A 10,490-nucleotide genomic window follows, 5' to 3' on the forward strand; every position below is an offset into this window, starting at 1 on the left:
CTGCCCAGGCTCCAGCAGGCCCTGCGGCCACCCCTGACCCCAGCTGTGCCTCGAAACAGACAGCTCCCCTCAACACATGGCGAGACCACGCCCCTCTCTGCTCCAACCCCCACTGGCTTCCCATCCCCCTCTGAGCACCCGCCACAGGCCCTGCCTCTGCCTCCACCGCCAAATCCTCTGCCGGTCACGGTGGCTCTGTGCTATTCCTCAAACCCCCGCTCCATGCTCCTGCCTCGGGGGCTTTGCACACGCTGTTCCCCCGCCAGGTTCCTCCCACGCCTCCTTCAAGTCTTTCCCAAATGTCACCTTCTCAGCGCTCCCCACTTCCATTCCCACCCACACGCACCTGAACCCCCTTCTCAGCTTTATTTTCCTCCCAACCATTCACAGCCTTCTAACGCAGTAGGTATCTTAGTTTATTTTGTCGGTTGCCCTTCTTCCTCCACTAGAATGGGAACCGCAGGGGGTGGGCTTTAGCCTGTGTTCGGGCACCTAGACAGTGCCCACCGCAGCACAGACACTCAGCAGGCATTCGCTGCCTCGGCCAGGCCCGGGGCTAACGCATCCCTGGACGGGGGAGTGGTGCAGGCTAGGGAGCGCTGAACCAGAAAGTCGGGGTGCGATGGGGGGGAGGACCCCCCAAGCAGGCCAGGCTGCTGTGAGCCATGTGGCAGAGCAGGGACCCATCTGCACGGCGGGCTGTCCCATCCCCACCCTCGCATGCCCCGCCCCGGCCCGGCCAGGCCTTCCTTGGAATTAATTCCCTGGCCCGGCCCCCCTGGCCGAGAGCAGGAGTTTGGGATTTGGGGCAGCAGGACCCGTGCCGCGTGAGCTGGAGCTGACGGGCCTCCCCCACTTGCAAGCGGAAGTTTCCCACAGTCCTCGTCAGCTCAGGCTGCTGTGCCGGGATACCACGGCCTGGCGGCTCGCACCACGCACCCTCCTGGCTCCCAGCTCTGGAGGCGGAAGGCCTGGGGCCGGGCGGCTCGCACCACGCACCCTCCTGGCTCCCAGCTCTGGAGGCGGAAGGCCTGGGGCCGGGCGGCTCGCACCACGCACCCTCCTGGCTCCCAGCTCTGGAGGCGGAAGGCCTGGGGCCGGGCGGCTCACACCACGCACCCTCGAGGCTCCCAGCTCTGGAGGCGGAAGGCCTGGGGCCGGGCGGCTCACACCACGCACCCTCGAGGCTCTCAGCTCTGGAGGCGGAAGGCCTGGGGCCGGGCGGCTCGCACCACGCACCCTCCTGGCTCCCAGCTCTGGAGGCGGAAGGCCTGGGGCCGGGCGGCTCGCACCACGCACCCTCGAGGCTCCCAGCTCTGGAGGCGGAAGGCCTGGGGCCGGGCGGCTCGCACCACGCACCCTCGAGGCTCCCAGCTCTGGAGGCGGAAGGCCTGGGGCCGGGTGGCTCGCACCACGCACCCTCGAGGCTCCCAGCTCTGGAGGCGGAAGGCCTGGGGCCGGGTGGCTCGCACCACGCACCCTCGAGGCTCCCAGCTCTGGAGGCGGAAGGCCTGGGGCCGGGCGGCTCACACCACGCACCCTCGAGGCTCCCAGCTCTGGAGGCGGAAGGCCTGGGGCCGGGTGGCTCGCACCACGCACCCTCGAGGCTCCCAGCTCTGGAGGCGGAAGGCCTGGGGCCGGGCGGCTCGCACCACGCACCCTCGAGGCTCCCAGCTCTGGAGGCGGAAGGCCTGGGGCCGGGCGGCTCGCACCACGCACCCTCGAGGCTCCCAGCTCTGGAGGCGGAAGGCTGGGGCCGGGCGGCTCGCACCACGCACCCTCGAGGCTCCCAGCTCTGGAGGCGGAAGGCCTGGGGCCGGGCGGCTCGCACCACGCACCCTCGAGGCTCCCAGCTCTGGAGGCGGAAGGCCTGGGGCCGGGCGGCTCACACCACGCACCCTCGAGGCTCCCAGCTCTGGAGGTGGAAGGCTGGGGCCGGGCGACTGCGGCCTCCCTGCATCCTCACGGCAGAGAGAGGACGGGCCTCTCGTGCACCTCCCTCTTCTCCCAAGGGCACCGTCCCATCGCGAGGGCCCCACTCTGGTGACCCTGTCTGGCCCCAGGTCCCGTGTCATCACGTCCGCTCCGACCGTCCCCTCCCGAGTCCCCGAGTGCAGGGAACGTGCTCACGCCGGGTTTTCCGCACGGCGGGAGGGGCGAGCCGCTATCTGTGCAGCCTGCCCGGCCCTGAGCCCGCCTCAGCTCCCCTGTGCCTTTGCTGCCTGTCGTGGTCGTTGGCCCCAGAGCCCCCAAACCCGGTCCCGGCCCAGCGACGCCCACACACTGGCCGAGCGCTGCACAACACGGCCGCAGCCCCGCGAACCGGGCGTCTGCGCACACGCGTGCGGACGGAGTGAGGAGATCTCGGTGTTGACGCAGATGCCCCGGTGGCCCAGGGAGGCCCCATGGGCCACAAACCCCCCCCCCCGCTCCGCTCCCGAGGCTGGGGCCGTCGTGGGAGGGTGCGGCAGGCGGGTCCCCCAGCGCCTGCTCACCGGGCAGCCGCGCAGATGAGCCCACGGACGCGGACTCCCTTCCCGTACAGGCGTCTGTGGGCGGGCAAGCGTGGCAGGAGACGGGAACGGACATAAAGGCCGAGTCGGTGCTGCAGAAGATGCTTCCTGGCGTTGGGGGCTTCCGAGAGCCGTGCGAGCCACCTGTCGGGAACGCGGTGGCAGCAGACGGAGCTCTTCGGAGAGAAATCAAATGAGTGCGAGACGGATCTGCAAGCAGAGGGTGTGTGATCGGCGCGGGGAGCCGCGGGCTGGGCCGGAGAGCGTAACTAGCCACAGGCGGCTCTGCTGGCTCTGGGCGGGCAGCTGCCAGCAGGGGTGCGGCTCCTCCCCGCCCGCCCGCCTCCCGGGCAGCCGCCCTCGTGGGAGCCCAGCCGTCCTGGCGGAGAGGACCCGCCGGCGGGAGAGCCCACGGGGGTGTCACTGCCAGACCTGGGGCTTCAGCCACAAGGCCTCGGCTCCATGCCCTTGTCCCCTCCGAGTCACCACCTGAAAATGGTGGTCGAGGGCTTTTCTGGTAAGGAAGACTCCAAAGGATCAGATGGCGTCCAGACTGTCCCGATGTCTGTTGATAGGAAGGAGGGGGGAGGGAAGAGGAGGGACGGAGGAGGCAGATTTCTAAAGTTGCGAATCAGAGGGGAAGTCGGGGCTCTGGTAAAGGTGAATGGACCCCACGTGCGATGGATCCCCCTGCATCCCCCACGGGCGGGAGGGGAGTTCGCCTCTCCGGGGCCCAGAGTTCTTAGGACACATTGGGGAAAATGCTGTACGAGCCCACTGTTTCCTTTTATAAATGCCAAGATTCATGTCAAAATCAATAAATACTCTTTCAACAGTCCACGCTGATCCGGGACTCGGGGCACCGGACTCCAGGCAGGACAGCCACGGGCCCGCCCCGGCCCAGCGCCGCCGTGAGCTCATCAGCTCCCTGCACGCGGCCTCAGCTTCCCGCCAGCCGCGGACGACCGCGACCTCCCCTAGCACCTTCTGCCCACGGAGGCGGTTGAGAGAAGCCAGAGGCGCCGTCAACGCGTGGTTTAGACTGTCGTTCTTGTCTTTCAAGGAAAACAGCCTGCGCTCTCTGTCTGCTTCCACGCGGACTTGAGACCACGGCCCGCACCTGTCTGCAAAGCAGCAGCCCCTTTCGTGATGACCCAGTAAGTGCTCTCTGCGCCCCCACTCTGCGCCCGGCACACGCCAGGCCCTGGGGGTGCGGCGGTGAACGACAGGGCTGGTGGCCCAGAGTGGGCGGCATGGCAAACCACCGAACGGGTACAAGAGTGGTGTTTCCACACCAAGGAGGAAGGGCTGGACTCGGAAGAGGGTTGGAGGGTCTTCAAAGGGTGACAAACAACGAAACCAAGAAGGGGAGGACGGAAGCTTTTGCCCTGCGCCGGCCGCTCAGCCGAGGGCTGGTTTCAGGGAGGGTGAGTTCAGCCCCATGGCGAGGCCTCGAGACAGCGCCGGCCCGCGCCGGCCTTGACGGGGGCTGCTGTGGGGCCCGGTGGCCCCGGCCCAGGTCTCCTCCTCATGGGTGCAGACGACGGACACCCCGCGGCTGCCTGCGTCTGATCCCACTCTGACAGCGGCAGAGGGGACGGCCGAGAGCACCGGGCCCCCCCCTCCCCGTGCGGCCACCCCTCGCTGGTGAACTGCTTTGATCTTCTGGTTAAAACAGAAAAATAGGGGGTGGCACAGAGTGACACAGAGTTCCTTGTGCTGATAATGGACTTACAGTTCCAGTCAGGAACTTGTTGAGGTGATTTAGAGGAAAGCACTTCACTCTCCCCGGTTTGGGCGTACGGAGCCCGGCCTCGGTGCTGACCGAGAGCACGCGAGACCTCCTCCCCAGACCGGGCCGGCGTCGGCGGGAACCTGGGGCCCACGCGGGCTACAGGGTCTGACGACGCGGGACAGACCCTCCAGACTGCCGGGAATGCCGACTTAGGGCCGAGCTCTCAACATGTCCGTGCCGCTGGACTCTGGGTGGAAAACCCGGCGCTAACCCCTCCTGCCCCTCGCGAGGGCAACTTCCCGGCCCCTGGGAATAGGAGTCTAGGGCCTCGACTGGGGCCTGCATCCCAGGCCACCCCTCTGCTGGTGTCTGCACACTGGGTAGCTTCAAACGACAGGGATCTGTGCCGTCGGTCCTGGAGGCCGAGGCCAAAGTCTGGTGTCGGCAGGGCCACGCCCCTCGGAAAGCTCCGGGCAGAAGCCACCCCGCGCCAGTCTCCCACCGACCAGGGGCGGCCGGCGGCCTTTGCATCACTCCAGTCTCAGTCCCCGTCCTCACGTGGCTTCTCCTTCCCTGGGTGTCTTCCCTCCTTATAGGGACACCAAGTCACGGACTCAGGGCCCACCTTGATCCAGCATCCCCTTATTTCAACACATCGCATCTGCGAAGAGCCTGTTTCCAAACAAGGTCGCATTCTGCCACGGCGGCCCCACTCCGCTCTGTCTCCATCAGCTCCTCCGGCTCTGGCGGGGAGAGAGACGGGCCCAGGGCTCTGCAGGCTCCTGGACCGGACAAGCCCGGGGCGTGTGCGGCAGCTGGGGACTCCCGCATGTGCTGCCCGCAGGCTGCTCCCTCTCCTCGGAGCATCTGCGGGTCCCGGGTCCCCTGGGAGATGCCGGGGGACCTTCCCGAAGCAGCACAGGGCGCGTCCTGTCTGCCGGGGGGCCTGGGGCTCCTAGAGCTCTGCTGGCCACAGCTGCCCCCGCCGAGAGGGACGTGTCCAGGGGCTCGGAGCCCAAGTGTGAGTCACAGCGGCTGCCCCCAGCACAGGCACCGTGCCCGCCGCAGTGACATTTTGCAGTTTCCTCCCAGAAGCTTCAGCTGCAGGAGCTGGAGGTGGACAGGAGCGCGGAGCTGGATGGTGCAGAGGAAGCGTCAGGCTCAACAGCCCGAATTGGAAGCGTCCGGAACACCCACTCGCAGGACGGGGCGTGTGCAGCCCAAGCAGCAGAGACGGTGAAAACACAAACAGTGCAGCGGCGGGCGCGAGGGCGGCGGCCGGAGACCGCCTGGCGCATGTGTGTGCGGCACCGCCCCGGCCCTCTGCTCCGCGGCTGGTGTTTGCTTCTGCTCCTTTTGCTTTTGAGTTCCCGCATTGCCGCTTACCGACTCTGGGTTCTTGGGCAATTAATCAGCTCTGTCTGTGCCTCAGTTCGCTCATCTGTCAACCAGCGGCAGGATTAGTGCCGCCTTACAGGGTGGTGGGGAGGATCTGAATGAGATCATGCAGGTTAACAGAAGGTTAGCTAAGGCCGGCACGGAGGCTCACGCCTGTAATCCCAGCACTCTGGGAGGCCGAGGTGGGAGGATCACTCAAGGTCAGGAGTTCGAAACCAGCCTGAGCAAGAGCGAGACTCTGTCTCTACTAAAAATAGAAAGAAATTAATTGGCCAACTAAAAGTATACATATAAAAAATTAGCCAGGCATGGTGGCACATGCCTGTAGTCCCAGCTACTCGGGAGGCTGAGGCAGGAGGATTGCTCGAGCCCAGGAGTTTAAGGTTGCTGTGATCCAGGCTGACGCCACGGCACTCACTCTAGCCCGAGCAACAGAGTGTGACTCTGTCTCAAAAAAAAAAAGAGAGAGAAGATTGGCTCCAACACGACACGCACTGCTCCTCGCTAAATGCACAAGAGCTTCTCCAAAAATGGGTGTGTGCCTCTGGCTTTGGACCTGGGGTCAGGAGAGCCCCCTATTCCTGAACGGGTCTGTGCATGGCGACATGGGACTGATCACTTTACCAGAGACACACGCAGAGATCGACGTGCAAGGACGTTTACTGCGGCGTCACTAATAACGGCAAAAGCCTGGCAACACCCCAAGCAACCCAAAATAGCGGAAATGGCTACACAACAGCACGCCACGTGGAGGCATGTTGTCCAGCTGTCAAATAAAAGGTGGCAAACAAAACTCGTCTGCAGGGGACGGCCACCTTGCGAATGGCATGTGTCAGTCCCTAAACAGGCACGGAGCACGCCTGGAGGGACAGAGACCGGCGGCGGCGGTGCGTGCCTCTGGCGGTGCGCGTCTGGGTGGCGCTGGCGTCTTTGCACTCGACCAGATTTTCCAGATTTTCTACGATCAATTACTTTTACAATTAGAACAAAAATGAGAGTGCGGCGTCTCACGAGCCACTTTCCAAGGTTGATGAGAAAGTCAACATCTGTCAGGTTTCAGGGAGGCCTCTCCCCCCCCCCAACACCAGCCATGCAGTATTCTCGGGGCTCCCGCACTCAGCAGAATGTTCTGGAAAGAGCCTGACATCACCCCGGTGCAGCGTCCAAGGTGGGCCCCCGCCGGTGCTCCCCGAGGTCCTGCGGTCCTCAGCGGGTGCCCAGGCCGGCTGTGCCGGACTCTGTCACTTGTGGAGGCCTCGAACCGAGCCGCCAGCCCCTTCCCAGGTTTGGGAAAAGTGTCCCAGGTCCTGCAGTGAGAGCAAAACAGACTCTCGTCCGAACAAACTGCCCCTGCGTCCTGCGTTGTCACACACAGCCCGGAAAATGCGCCAGCCACAAGGGGCTTTGCAGGGAAGGTGCCCCGGCGTCCGAGGGGTTGGAAAAGGTCCGCGGAAGGGCAGCTGGAACCGGCGTGCGCTCCAGAAGGCAGGGCGGGGTCTTTGCAGCCCCCGCGTCTGGGGCAGGACACGGAGGGCCTGCGGGACCCGCGGTGCAGTAGGAGCTGCAGAGGCTGCCGGGACTGGGGCCCTGTGGGCAGAGCCGCCCTGTCTGTGTGAAAAGGTGGGGACCACGTGACCAAAGGGAAACCGCGGCGATCTGGACTGCGTGGCCCTGGGCAGCATCTCTCCACCATGCCAGAGGCCTCCCAAGACCATCCGATGAGCCCAGATCCAGGATTTTAAGGGGAAAGGGGAACAGAGGGCGTTCTGGGGCTTTCTTCCTCCCAGCGCCCTGGGCCTGTACCTGCCAGGGTGAGTCTGCCCTCCTGGTGGCTGGCGCCCAGCCTCGAGACACCCAGTGTGTTTGTTCTCCATCAGGTGGGAAAAATGGGACAGTCCTCGGCCACGGTGAGTCGGAGTTAGCGTAAGCACAGCAGAGGCGGCCTCGAGAAGCACCCACGAGTACGAGCCCACAAGGGGAGAGATTTGATGTGTCTCCTGGTGACCTCCTCGGGCCTGGCCGTCCCCCGCGAGCCCCTCCCGAGCTCCCCCCGGTGCCCTTGAACCTGCTGCTGCTGCCCAGGCCCCGCCTCCCTCCCTCACCCCGTGCGGGAGGCCGGAGCGCTGAGCCCCTTCTCTCTTCTGCGCCGTAAGCCCTAACCATGAGGCCTGGTGCCTTCACTGCCCTGACCCCCAGTGACCCTGAGCGTCCTCAGATGGCCCGACCACACGCTCCCCTCCCCACCCCGTCCCTGTGGTTCCTGAGCCAAACGCCCTCCTCCCCAGGGACCAGGCGCGGTTCCTGCCTATCCCTGGGCGGTGGGTTTCGGGTCCCCGCCAGCCCCCAGGTTACCAGGTCAAGCCCGCCGCCCGTGGGAACCAGGCCCCTGACCCTCTGGGCACTGCAAGGCCAGCCACAGCCACCGGCAGCCCACTTGGGTCCCGAGCGCAGTCCCCACGTGGCCAGCGTGAGTGTCCTCGGCCCCCAGGCTGCGGGTCCACGTGCCTGAATAGCCGGGGTCATTCTGTCTGCCCTGTGCCAGCGGAAGTGTTCCGTCACCCCACACCCCAGGCTGAGATCTCCCCCTCGCTGACGGGGTGAGAAGGGGTGACTAAAGCATCACTGGGCTCTCTCAGGGGCCGTCCCGGTGGGCTCGTGTGCAGGCAGGCCCGGCCTGGGGCCCGGCCGCCGGGGCTCTCTGCTCCTGAGAAGCGGGCTCTCGGCAGGTGCCGGGGCTCAGAGTCCTGGACCCCGTCCACCCTCCTGGGCCTCTGACAGGCTGAAAGCCAAAGGCACGCCAAGACGGGGATGTAAATCCCGGCATGTTTTAAATGCTTAAACATTTCACAAATCACTGCTCCCAACATTAGAGCCTCACCTGCAATGATTCCCAAAGTCTAGAGAGATGCAAAGAGGTGACTGTGAAGGGGAGGCTCGGGCCAAGAGGGACCCTGGCCCCAGGCGGAGCCCAGAGCCTCGAGGGGCAGCTTGGGGCCACCCTGCGGCCTCACGGGGCTGTCCCCACGACCATGCGGCCAGGGCTCCTTTCTTCCCCTTTCCTCCTCTTCCTCTCCTCCCTGCTACCCCTCCTCCTGCTCCATCTCCTTCCCACCCTCCTCCTCCTCCCACCCACCCTTCTCCCTCCCCCTTGCCGTCCCCCCAGACATCCGAGCCCTGAAAGCCTGTGGGGACCTGTGGCCCTAGGTGGGCCCACCTGCCCCCGCCCACCTGACCCTCTTCCCTTCACCTGGGGCTGGCTGGGCTGCAGCTGGTCCTGGGGGTGCAGCCTTCCAGCTCCCCGGCTGAGGAGCTAACAACCTTGCCGGCCCTTTGCCACTGCCAGTGTGGTCGGTGACGCCCAGACTCACCGGGAAATGCTTTGCTACTCGGGGACAGAGGCCAGGCCCTGTGCCTGTCTGCGTCCCCTCCCCAAGTCCCGACACACCTGGAGCCTTGCGCACCCTCCCGCAGCCGGAACAGACGGCACCGCGCAGTGTCCCCGCCCCCCAAGGACTCGCTCCCCCCACCCGTGGGGTGCAGGGCGGTCCCTGTCCCCGTGGCCCACCCTGGGTTGCTGCCGTGACGGTGCCAAACACGCCCCCATGGTGCAGCTGTCCGCCCTGCCTGGCTCACGCCCAGCACTCCCAGCTCTGGTCCTTAGCATGTCCCAGGGCGCCGTCTCCCTGGCTCCTCCATCCCTCCAGCTGACTCGGCCGCAGAGGCTGCCAGACGTTCCGGGGGGTGGGGGGGGTCTCAGCTGTTGGGGTGTGGTGCTTTGGGTTCCAGAGAGGAGGGGATCCGTCCCCCAGCCCACGCTCACCGCCCACCCGGCGCCTGCAGGCCCACGCGAGGCGCTAGGAGCGCAGACGGCCACGGCGGACGCCGACCTCCCGGCCCTGCACGGGCTGCAGACACTCGGCCGGCAGTCGCACCTGCACCTGTGTCTGATGCCTGTTAGAACCCGACGGGCGCAGGAGAAATGGAAGTGGACACCTGCAGTCCCGACCCCACCCAAGGCAGGGGGGAGTGCTCAGGGAAAGCCCACCTGCAGGATCCGGGTCAGGGTTTGCAGGGAGGGCAAAGGAGCAAGAAGAGAAGGCGAGGGACCCCACGTGGGGCTGGGCTTGGTGCGTGTGGGGCCACAGGAGGAGGCTCCTCTGGCCACAGTGCAGGAACACGAGCGGCGGGCGGGGCCTGAGAGCGGCTCTAGCCGGACCGCAGGCCCGGACACGGCCCCCTGCCTGGGGCTGAGCTGCTCAGGCCAAACCCGCACGCAGAGTCCCAGGCCTGTGTCCAGACGTCAGCTGCTCCCCAGACTGCCCCAGCCACACCCTCTGCCCTCTCGTGGTCACCAAAAAGAAGTCGCCAGGACTGAGCACCCAGAGACGGGGCTCTCTGGTCAGACAAGAGACAGGGGGCTGGGCGGGGCTTCTCTGTGTGCATCACACCCCAGACGGAACTTACGGCTGTGCCCCTGGGTCACTCAGCCCCCAGGATGCTATATTAAAGGTTTCCCAACATGGCCATTTATATTACTAAAACGCTGCCTCTCAGGCATGGACTGGAAGCTCGTGGTGAGTGGGGGATGGGCAGTGCTCCCCCAGAACTGGAGAGCCACCGGGGTCAGGCTGCAGAGACAAGAGGAACGTGCATGGTCACAAAGGTGGCCGTGCCCCGAGCACACTGCCCACCGCCCTGGCTGCAGGGAGGCAGGAGTGTGTGCCGAGACCGGCCCCCACTCGGCCACCCTCTGCAGTGGCCGTCTGAGCTCCCCCCTCCTCCCAGTCTCCACCACCATCCTCCAGCTTGGGGCTGGGATATTAAGTTTTGTCAACACAGAGAGA

Source organism: Microcebus murinus, chromosome 21 (genome assembly GCF_040939455.1).
Source record: "Microcebus murinus isolate Inina chromosome 21, M.murinus_Inina_mat1.0, whole genome shotgun sequence".
Classification (NCBI taxonomy): domain Eukaryota; kingdom Metazoa; phylum Chordata; class Mammalia; order Primates; family Cheirogaleidae; genus Microcebus; species Microcebus murinus.